Source organism: Protobothrops mucrosquamatus, unplaced genomic scaffold (genome assembly GCF_001527695.2).
Source record: "Protobothrops mucrosquamatus isolate PMUCROS unplaced genomic scaffold, P.Mucros_1.0 scaffold1618, whole genome shotgun sequence".
In the NCBI taxonomy this organism is placed as follows: Eukaryota; Metazoa; Chordata; class Lepidosauria; order Squamata; family Viperidae; genus Protobothrops; species Protobothrops mucrosquamatus.
This window is the reverse complement of record NW_015387779.1, coordinates 1-11581: the sequence shown is the minus strand read 5'-3', so window position 1 is coordinate 11581 and position 11581 is coordinate 1.

Here is an 11581-nt window from a genome sequence, read left to right as displayed (position 1 = left end):
AAAGTGGTTGAAACTTGTGGGCAGGAGTAACATCTGTGAAGTCCTTGATGCAACCTCCTGTTCTTTTTAATCTCTTATCAAAATACGGGGAGATCTATTTGAGGGCACTTTTGAAAACTAAAAATAAGGAGGGGTCCCAGCACTTTGCAAGCTTCCAGCTGCCCCTTTCCATCTTTTATTTAAATAATAAATATATATATATATATTTAAAAGGTTTGGTGGCTGAGGAATTATGGCGGGCCCTCTCCTGGGGCCTGTCACACTTCCTCACCTAGCTTTTAAATATATTTATTTAAATAGTATTTAACCTATTTAAATATATTAAAAAAAAATTCAAGGCTATATTGATGCTGTGTTGCCACAAAAAACATTTTTGGTGATGAACGGGAATCTCCCTGCTCTCTGTGGCCAACCAAGTCGATTGTTTTAGTTTGATTCTCCAAAAATTAAAATGCAAAGTAAGGATGGGCAAAAATAGCAATAAAAACTGCAATAAAATTTAATTTGAAGAGAGCTGCTTCCAAGAGGAAAAAAAACTTCACAAGAGTACGCTAAGTTGCAAGGCCTCCTCAAAAAACACGAAGTAGGATTTCTGCTTTAATTCAGTGGTCTGGATTAGGGCCACACAATACATTTTGGCACCAGTCCTGCAGGATTTCACTTGCTCCGGATGGGAGATTGGGAAAGCCGTTTAAAAATCCTCTTCTTGGCAGTTCTCTTTATAAAGTTCTCTCTGCCCTCTGCTGGTGAACCAAAAAAGAGAGAAGAGAAGAGAATAGAGCTGGAAGAGACCTTAGAGGTCTTCTAGTCCAGCCCCCTGCTCAAGCAGGAGAACCTATACCGTCTCAGACAAGTGACTGTCCAGCCTCTTCTTAAAAATCTCCAGTGATGGAGCGTCCACGATTTCTGGTGGCAAGCTGTTCCACTGGTTGATTGTCCACACTCAGGAAGTTTCTCCTTAATTCCAGGTTGTTTCTCTCTTTGATCAATTTCCAACCATTGTTTCTTGTCCTGCCCTCTAGTGCTTTGGAGAATAATTTGACCCCCTCTTCTTTGTGGCAGCCCCTCAAATATTGGAACACTGCTATCATGTCTCCCCTGTTTCTTCTTTTCTCTAGACTAGCCAAACCCAAGTCCCGCAGCCGTTCTTCGTATGTTTTAGTCTCCAGGCCCCTGATCATCTTAGTTGCTCTTTGAATTTTTTCCAAACTCTCAACATCTTTTTTGTAATTATCAAGGTTTATAATCAAGGATTATCAAGGTCTATGTCTATCAGTCTAGTGAAAAGGACTAGGGGTGATATAGCATTGTTCCAATATTTGCGGGACTGCCATAAAGAAGAGGGGGTCAATCTAGGGGGGGGGGAGAGATCCAGAAAAACAAGAATTACAAAAACATCTACCTACCTTATATTTAAAAGCTATTTATTGACATAAAAAAAGAAACCACGAGTAACAAGGCAAAAGTAAAAGGACGTATTGCTTTTTCTGATCTCTTTTACAGAGCAAAAAGAGATTTCACTCAAAGAGTTGAGAAGTTAGGGCAAGGTGTCTGAGTAGGATGGAAACGGGTTAATTCCAAGAGGGAAGAGTTAATTCCAGAATCAAGTTCTCAATTGGTAGCTTCAAAAAATTCACCTAGAATAAGAGAATTACTGACGGGGGCAGAAACAGAGGTAAATATCTTCACCGTTGGGGAACAAGCCAGGGTCTACATTTGTCAGGGTTTGCCAAACTTGGCAGCCTGACGATGGAGGGGTGGGGGACTTCAAGCCAACATCTTCAAGTAGCCAAGTCCGAAGAACGTTGGCCTAGGCCTTCTACATCCCAACGGGCTGTAAGGAGGGCAGAAATTCCAGCAGAAGCTACTTTACTTCGGGCAAACCCCGATCATCTCAGCAGAAGTTTTGGTCCTCCAGGAGTTAAGTAGGCTAGCCTCACCCACCTGGATTGTAGCCCACGGACACCCAAGCATGGAAATGACCTTGGGTGGTTGTGCCAAGCCACCCATTTTGGCAGAAACGCCAATCTTGTTTCCTCCTGGACCAACTCTTCAATTTCTCAAGATATCTAGAAATACGGTCAACTTCTGGCGGCTAATACTAGTACTGGCAGCAGAGTGTGAGAAGAATTATTTGTCATTTGCTATTGAACCGCTTGAGGCATTTCGCTCCATGCTTTGGCTTTTTTCTTAGCCAGGGACAGCCAGGGAGGTTTGGTGGAGCTGCAGGAGGCCACAGGAAGGATGGGTGGCAATCTGGTGTCCTTTTCCATCCGAGGACCTTCCTGGGAGGGCATTCTGGGAAATCCTTCTGAAAAACAACGCAGGACATTAAGAAGGTCTGGAGGCTTAAAGAGAATCATACCATTTTCACTTTTCCCAAAGGTGCTTTGTTCCAAAAGGCAACTTGCCTTTTTTTCTTTTTTTTTAGCTTTTTTTCCTTTGAAAACGTTTCGCTTCTCATCCGAGGAGCTTCTTCAGCTCTTTAGTTCTTCAGAAGCTTCTTGGATGAGAAGCGAAACGTTTTCAAAGAAAAAAAAAAACCAAGAACGTCCAATTGCCCAAAAGTACCTTTGGGACAACCCATGACCTGGATGATTGGGATATGGGCATTTTTGGTTTTCCTTAAAAGAATACAGAATAAGAGTCAAAGGGGACCTTAGAGGTCCTCTAGTCCAACCCCTGGCTGGAACTAAGGAGAAATTTCCTAAGAGTGAGAACAATTAACCAGGGGAACAGCTTCCCTTCAGAAGTTGTGGGTGCTCCATCACTGGAGGTTTTTAAGAAGAGACTGGACAATCATTTGTCTGGAATGGTATAAGGTCTCCTGCTTGAGCAGGGGGTTGGACTAGAAGACCTCCAAGGTCCCTTCCAACTCTTGTTATTCTGTTATTACCTCTGGCAGCCAACGGCGCTGACTTCAACGCTACTTTATTCTCCAGTAGACACACATTTTGGCAAGGGATACTTTTATTGGGTGAAGCATCGCTAGTCAGGCTTACTTGCTGTAAAGTAAAAAGAAAAAAAAAATTCAATTTTGTTTTAAAAAAATTAAAAACATTACATTTTATATAGTAAAAAAAAATGCACTACATTTAAAATTAAAAAGATTGTTCAAGAGGACGTGGGAGGGTTTTTCTGCTCACGCCGACGGGCTAGATCCACCCTTGAGGCAGCTGGCAATATAGACAGTCCTTGACGTACGGCCACAACTGAGTCCAAAATTCCTGTTGCTACATCAGACAGTCGTTAAATGGGTTTTATGACCTTTCCCACCCCAGGGGTAAGGTGAATCCCTGCAGCTGTTAAGATAGCCACACGGTTGTGAGTCTGTCTTCCCCCCCTTGACTTTGCTACTCAGCAAAAAGGGATCACGTGACCCCAGGGACACTGCGACCGTCATAAATATGAGTCGGTTGCCAAGGTCCACCCTGGGACCGTGGGGATGCTGCAACGGTCATAAATGTGAAAACAAAGGTCATAAGTCCCTCTTTTCTGTGCCACTGTAACTTTGAAGGGTCACTAAACAAACTATTGTAAGTTGAGGACCCCGTTATTCCCCTGACATTCCACACCGACAGATTCAGACTGTTATTCTTCCAATATTCCCGCGGTTCTACCTTTTGTTGGTGAGATGCGCTTGTAGGTTTTGCCCCCTCTTTTCCCGTTTTGGCTACCGCTTCCTCTCTCTTTTTCTGCCCCTTGGCCACCGCATCGTCCTGGAATCCTTGCTGCTTCTGTTTTGCCAGGGAGATCCAAGTCGGCTGAACGGAGGGGCTTGCCGAAAACACTGGGGGGGTTTGTTCTAGAAGAGAAAGGGGTAGAAATACAGCACCACATTTCAGATTTGTCTTCTCCGCTGTGACCTACTTGCGCACTGGAGCAGGCTCTCCTGTTAGGCACAGCCAAGCAGGAGCTTTTGGTGCAAACGATTTTTTTAAGTCAAAATATCCTCAGTTATTTCCTCAACTTTGAAAGAAACACCGCGGGAATCTATTTTCCAAAGCACCAGAAGGCAAGGCAAGAAGAAGCAACGGATGGAAACGAACTAAGGAGAGAATCAACCTAGAACTAAGGGAACATTTCCTAACAATTAACCAGTGGAACAGCTTGCCTCCAGAAGTTGGGGGTGCTCCAACGCTAGAGGCTTTTAAGAAGAGACTGGACAGCCACTTGAGCAGAGGGTTGGAGGAGAAGACCCCCAAGGTCCCTTCCAACTCTGTTATTCTGTTAAAACTGTGGAGAGGTTGAGTTTTAGCACGATAAGCAACCTGATGGAGGAGAAGGAGAGGCAGAGCCCGGGAGCGGAGTCAAGAGAGGAAGAAGCTTGGAGTCATTACGTTCCCGCAATCGGTCCAGGTTCAACCCCTCTTGAATTCTGTTGACTCGTTATCTAGCACCAGCTTAGTGCTGACCATTAGTTGACTAGATTCTTGTGTATAGGCGTGAGCAATTAATCACCCTAACTGGAAATTAATGTGTGCTGCCGATTCTTCATGCCGGAGGCCTTCTGCAGAATGGAGATCTCCAGCTAAGCTCTACTACAACACCCATCAACGTCCCACTGTATAGCAACTTACAGTGTAAGTAAAGAAAATTCTCCTTCACCCAAAGAAAAAAAAGAGAGGGAAGAAAGAACACATTCAGATTTGCACAATTCTGTTACTACAGCTGTTAATAATGAAAGCTGCATAGCTTAGTGGTGACCTCTATAGCATCGGTTGCTTGAGGTTTGGTCCACCTTGTTGGTTGACCTTCTCCTATCTCAATAAGAGAAATACCTGAAGGTTTGCTTGCTTGCAGCTTGGTGCCTCCTTCTCCAGGTTTGGTCCTAATCAGATTTTTGTCTTGCTTGCCAGAGATGGCGAGTAAACCCTTAGTGCCATCAGTACGATTTTGAAGGGAGGTCCCAGAACTTGGTGCCTTGGCTTCGATTTTTATCGAGGAGGGTGAAGAAACTGCCAATGGGACCAGCTTGGGGGGGTCCCAGTGATGTTCTGTTTGGTACTTTAGCAAAGATGAGGTCCTCTTGAGTTTCACTCCAAATGGGCTTTGGGAGTTCTGCACTTCCTCAGGGGAAGAATTCAAGTGGACCCCCGTGTTTCTATTAGCCCGGTCAGGTCTTTCAGGGGTGTTTGTTATTCGGGACCCTGCATCTAGTGGAGAAGTTCCTTCAAACAATTCTGGTCTTACGGGAGATGTTGGAGAATTTCGAGGGCAGGAATTGTCCACCGAGCTTGGACCTCCTGAGAGAGATCTCTGCCAGGCTGGAGCGATGGTGAATCTGACTGGCTTTGCAGAGGAGGACTTTGTCTGGGTCTTGGTCATCTCCGTAGCTTTGCTTTCTTCCTTGGTTATGACATTTCCCAACGGAACTCCAGGAGTGCTGACAGGAGGGCAAGTTTTGGAAGCAACTTCAGTAGATCCCACAGTGGACGGTCTTCCGGAAGAAAGACTCCCCAATTCTCGAACAGTGCTGTCCTCAGGTAGGAGACATGGTTTCTTGCCTGCTGCATTCAGAAGCACAGGTCTATCAGGATCAACCTCCAGGGTGGACAACGTGCCCTGTAAAGAATCTATTGGCTTCCCAGGGCCTTGAGAAGGCTGAAGTTCCATATCTGAAGGCCCTCTTCCATCTTCATTGATAGTGTGCTTGTTCTTGTGCGTGAAGTCCTTCGGGGCATCTGAGGAAGCCTTCAGAGCAGATGAAGAAAGCTGTGGAACATACAGCATGGGATCGGCCTCCAGAGAAGTAGAACTGTCTCCACAGACAGATCTATCACATGGTCTGTGTCGGTGCCTGGCAGGTTTAGAAACATTTGCTCGGACATCTGTTCGTTGTGAGCAAGCTATCTGGATATCTTCTGCTACAGGTTCTTTCCCTACCGTAGTCTTTGGCAAAGCAGAAAGTGGTGTACTATGGAGTCCAGTGGCTTTGGTCTTCAAGTGGAAAGATTTCGAGTTCTCTGTGACTTCTGAACCACTCTGTGCTTTTTGATCATCTGTGGGAGGACAAGTTTCTTTCTTCTCCTCATGGTCCTTCTTCTCTATTTCTCTGCCTTTGATGAAAGAGGCTGGTACATTTGGACAGGGCACGGTGGAGCTCGACTGGAGCTGAGTCTCTGGCAAGTTCTGGGCGTCTGATATCAAGACACACATTTCATCTCCCTGTAGGCCAGTGCTGGGAGAAGAAGGCAAAGCTTCAGAGGTTCTGGTCCCAGATGACGCGTCGTCGGTCCCATCTTCATTTCCCTTCACCACATGGTGGCTCAACAAGCCTAGATAAGAAAAAATGAAGATAAGAGAAGGGGATGGTTTCCAAAAATTACAAAACTGTGCCTCGTTTATTTTGGCCATGTCAGGCGGGGGGAAAACACTGGAGAAAGCAATTATGTTGGGAAGAGTTTGTGGTAAAAGGAAACCAGAAGACCGTGGCTGGACACCGGTCAGAGCATAGAACAACTCAAAGAAATAGTGCCAGATCGGAAGATATGGAGAGATCTGGCCCAGAGAATCGCCAAGAGTCAGATATGACTGAATGGATAACATCATGACCATCACCATCATCATCTCCATCATCACAGAGAGGGCCTTCTTAGGGTGCCGTCGGCCAGTCAATGCTGGCTGGCGACCCCCAGGGGGAGAGCCTTCTCTGTGGCAGCTCCTACCCTCTGGAATGACCTACCCCCGACCTACGTACAACTGCGGACCTGCGCCTCTTTCGCCGAGCTTTGAAAACCCATCTATTCCATGCGGCCGGCCTGGCGTAGTTTTGATTGTGTTTTGGTAGGGGTTTTTATATGGGGTATTTTAGAGCAGCCTTTTATTTAATATTTATTGTGATTTTTATTATCGCCTGTTCACCGCCCTGAGTCCCGTAAGGGAGATAGGGCGGTATATAAATTTAAATAATAAATAAATAAATCATCACCATCTCCATCATCATCAACATCATCATCAACATCATCTCCATCATCACCATCATCATCATCATTATCACCATCATCATCATCATCATCATCTCCATCACTATCATCATCATCATCATCTCCATCATCATCATCATGTTTCCAGCCTTTGAACCTCAATACAGAAAACTCTCTGTTGCCTCCAGAAATATCTACCACTTACTGGTTGTAGGAGATGACCAAGCTGAGCACAAGGGTGGGGCCAAGCGCATCAACAGTCTGGAGTCCCTACGGCCCCAAAAGAGGTCTATGTCCAGCCCCTCCCTCCCCTTGGAGTCCATTGACTCTTCTCTGGGGCCAATTCACATTGAACGCTATCCTGCCTCCTATTTCCTGCACCGGTGGCTTTACCTTCCCAAGCTTCCCTCTGACCAGCAGCTTCTTCCAGGAGTTTGGAGGGCCTTCTTTCATCTTCCTCAGGCTCCAGAGGTCCCTGTTCCTCCAACATCCGCTCCACCTGACGTGAGAGAGGTGACCTGCTTAGCAACCGGTACAACTTATCAACCCATAATTCCAGGCTCAGTTCTGGTCATAAGACTACCTGTATACAGAGTTTGCCTTGCAGCGTGATGGGCAGCAAACAAAGTGAAGGCATAAATAAATCAAATAAAACTGAGCCCCCAGATTTCTGTCGCTAAGCGAGACACGGGTTAGGAGAATTTTGCCCCATTTTGCCCCATTTTTCTTGCCAGCCTTGTTAAGTGAATCGCTGCAGTTGTTAAATTAGTGACACGGTTGTTAAGTGAAACTGGCTTCCCCCCCCCCCATTGACTTTGCTTGTCAGAACCTCACAAAAGGGGATCACATGACACACACACACACACACACACGGGACGCTGCAACTGTCATAAATCTGAGTCAGTTGACAAGTGTCTGAATTTGATCACATGACCACGGGGATGCTACAATGGTCGTAAGTGTGAAAAGGAGATGCCTCAAAGAAGCCAGGACAAGAAGCAACGGATGGAAACCAATCAAGGAGAGAAGCAGCCTAGAACTAAGGAGAAACTTCCCGACAGTGAGAACAATTCACCAGTGGAACGGCTTGCCTCCAGAAGTTGTGGCTGCTTCATCACTGGGGGGTTTTAAGAAGAGATTGGACAACCATTTGCCTGAAATGGTAGGCAGGGTTTTCTGCCTGAGCAAGGGGTTGGACTAGAAGACCTCCAAGGTACCATCCAACTCTGTTATTCTGTTATAAAACTGACCATATTATTATTATCATGTAGTCCTCAACTGACAACAGTTTATTTAGTGACAAATCAAAGTTACAACGGCACTGAAAAAAGTGACTTATGATCAGTTTTATTACAGAATAACAGAGTTGGATGGGACCTTGGAGATCTTCTAGTCCAACCCCTTGCTCAGACAGGAAATCTTATACCATTTCAGACAAATGGTTGTCCAATCTCTTCTTTAAAACTTCCAGTGTTTGAGCATTCACAACTTCTGGTGGCAAGCTGTTCCATTGGTTAATTGTTCTCACTGTCAGGAAGTTTCTCCTTAGTTCCAGGTTGCTTCTCTCCTTGATTAGTTTCCATCTCTTGCTTCTTGTCCTGCTTTCAGATGGTTTGGAGAATAGCTTGACTCCATCTTCTTTGGGGCAGCCCCTGAGATACTGGAAGACTGCTATCATGTCCCCCCTGGTCCTTCTCTTCATTAAACTAGACAGACCCAATTCCAGCAACCTGTAACTCTGCAACTCTCCCTCTCTCTCTCTCTTTCCCCAAAGAACCTTGTCAAATAGCAGCTACTCACAAGAAAATGGCGACTCTTCTTCACAACCCCCTTTTGCTTTCGGGGGTTCATCGCAATCCTGTGCCTGGCTGCCGAGGTGTCCAGGCAGCCCAGGGGAGAAGCTGGGGTGTTGAAATCAACCGGAAGCGCCTGGCCGTGGGGCGAGGCAGGACTCCCCAGAGGAAGTGAGTTGCTGCGATGCTTAGGAGGAGACCCCGAAGCAACCTACGGAAGCAGACACGACATGGTGCTTCAGCTCCTGTCTGCATTCCAAATACCCTCCTTTTAAACATTTAATTTTTTTTTCTTTTTTGCTAGCGTGTTTCTTCTTGCTCCTAACGCAGGTGGCCCTCGAGTTACCACCACCAGGGAGCCCAAAAATTAGTTTGCTAAGTGAAACCTTTGCTAAGTGAGTTTGCCCCATTTTACGCCTTTGCTTGCCACTGCAGCCGATAATTTAGCCCTCTCCGTTGTTAAGTGAAACTGGCCTCCCCACTGGCTTTGCTCGTCAGAAGGTCACAGAAGAGGATCACGTGACCACCGGAGACTGCGACCGTCGTAAATAGGAGTCAGCTGCCCAGCGTCTGAATTTTGATCATCCGACTCGCAGGGGCAGGCCACCTTGGCTCTTTTATGACTCGTGGACTTCAACTCCCAGAATTCCTGAGCCAGCCGTGCTGAGGGGAAAGGGAGAGGTTTCCAAGCTGAGCCATGCTGGCTGAGGAATTCTGGGAGTTGAAGTCCACGAGTCATAATGCGGCCTAGGCCTAGCCCAGGGGCAGGCAACCTTGGCTCTTTTATGACTCGTGGACTTCAACTCCCAGAATTCCTGAGCCAGCCGTGCTGAGGGGAAAGGGAGAGGTTTCCAAGCTGAGCCATGCTGGCTCAGGAATTCTGGGAGTTGAAGTCCACGAGTCATAAAAGAGCCAAGGTTGCCTACCCCCTGGACTACAGGGACAAAACTCATTGTAATAAATTTCTCACTTAGCCGCGTAAATTCTGCAACTCAATTATGGTCCTGAGCCGAGACTACTGGGATTTAACCGATTAGATATTTACCTGATTGTCTTCGCCGTCTGTCTCATCTAAACTCAAAGAGCTGCAGAGCTGGAGAGGGTCGGACACCTGCAGATAGACAGTGTGAGAGAGGGGGAAATTTAAGACAAATAAGACACGCAGGATTTTAGGGGATCTATCAAAACGGCATATATTCTGCTCAGCTTAAGGCAGGAGTAGGCAACCTTGGCTCTTTTATGACTCATGGACTTCAACTCCCAGAATTCTGGGAGTTGAAGTCCATGAGTCATAAAAGAGCCGAGGTTGCCTACTCCTGGCTTAAGGGAAAGAGATTGCGTAAATCCCTTTCAGGAACTGTGCTGAGTCCCAGAATCTGAAGAGCTTTCAAAACTATACGATCAATTATCAATAGAGGGCTGAATCCTGCAGAAGAGTATTTTCTAATCTTGGCAGCTTGAAGATGGGTGGACTTCGACTCCGAGAGTCGGAAGGGACCTTGGAGGTCTTCTAGTCCAACCCCCTGCTCAGGCAGGAAACCGTAAAACCCTTTCAGACAAATACCACTCTGCTAGGAAATTTCACCAGGCGCAGACCTGAGTTGTAGAAGATATCAGAATGTCATGGATGGTGGATATTTCCAGAAGGCTTCTGGGCAAACTAACATCTTCTGAAACAATGCCCACCCCGTCCATCCTTTTGCCGGTGGTCATTACAAGTGGAGACTCAATGCAGAGACTTTGCTGCAAGAGAAAGTGTAGAAGGGGGAGATAATTTAAAAAATGACAACAAAAGAAGTTCTTTTTTTAAAAAAAGCAAATAAACTTGTTTTTATTGTTTATGGATAAGTTGGGCTGAGAACATGTCCAAAGTCAAGATATTTGAAGACGATCAGTTTTTGGAAGAAAATTATTCCTGGAAATACAGCTCCCTTAGACAGAAGAGTTTGGCCTCTTATTGCAATCACCTTGTTGCTGGAAATTGCAGTTCAAAAATGGAAACGTTTAACTCATATAATTTGGGCTTGTCCTACTGCTACAGGCAGGGCTGAAATTCAAGAATTGTGTACGTTTAGAACGGTCACTGCCTTTTATGAATGCAAACGCTCAGGAGCGTTTCTGACGCTTATGTTTTTATGCCCAAATTGCTTCAGACACCAGTGGAATTAAGATTCCCAAGCAGTCCTTCTCACCTCAACTTTTTTCACCTTCCCAGGGAAATTCTCCTGCAAGGATGTCTCCCCAACCACATCACACAACGCTTCGGAAGGAAACTCACTGTCGTGCATTAAGGCTTGGTCTCCCAAGCTACCATTGGACCTGAAAGTTGAAATAAATCTCTTTAAACTTTTCAAAGGTTGCCACTTGAAAGGAGAAAGCAAATGTTAAGACTCTTTTTTTTTTGCTGGTCTTTAAGCGAACCACGCAGTCATTAAGCGAATCTGGCTTTCAATACACACACACACATGTAACCATTTAAGCCAACCCCACACCACTAATTAGCCCCATCTGGATGGGTTTCCAGGAAAGGGGCAGTCCGACTTCCTCTCTTTTGCATTTCTGCGAGCGGAAACCATCCCGAGGGGAAAAGGTTTCACCACTCAAACCGTCGGGAGTCAACGCTGCAAATGACAAAGAGGAAATTCCTGGAATTCCAGCCCAGCGCTGAGATTTGTTTGTGCACCAACTTGAGCGACAAAAGAGTTTTTCCTTGCTGTGGGGACAAGCGACCCGGCCTGTCGACACAAGACGGGCAGGAGAACTCACTCGTTTTCCGCGGGCGAAGGCAGCAAGATGGACTCCAGTTGAGGAGAGCCGCCATCGCTGTTGGCCTGGCTCGGCTTTAGTTTGGTCTCCTCCGTG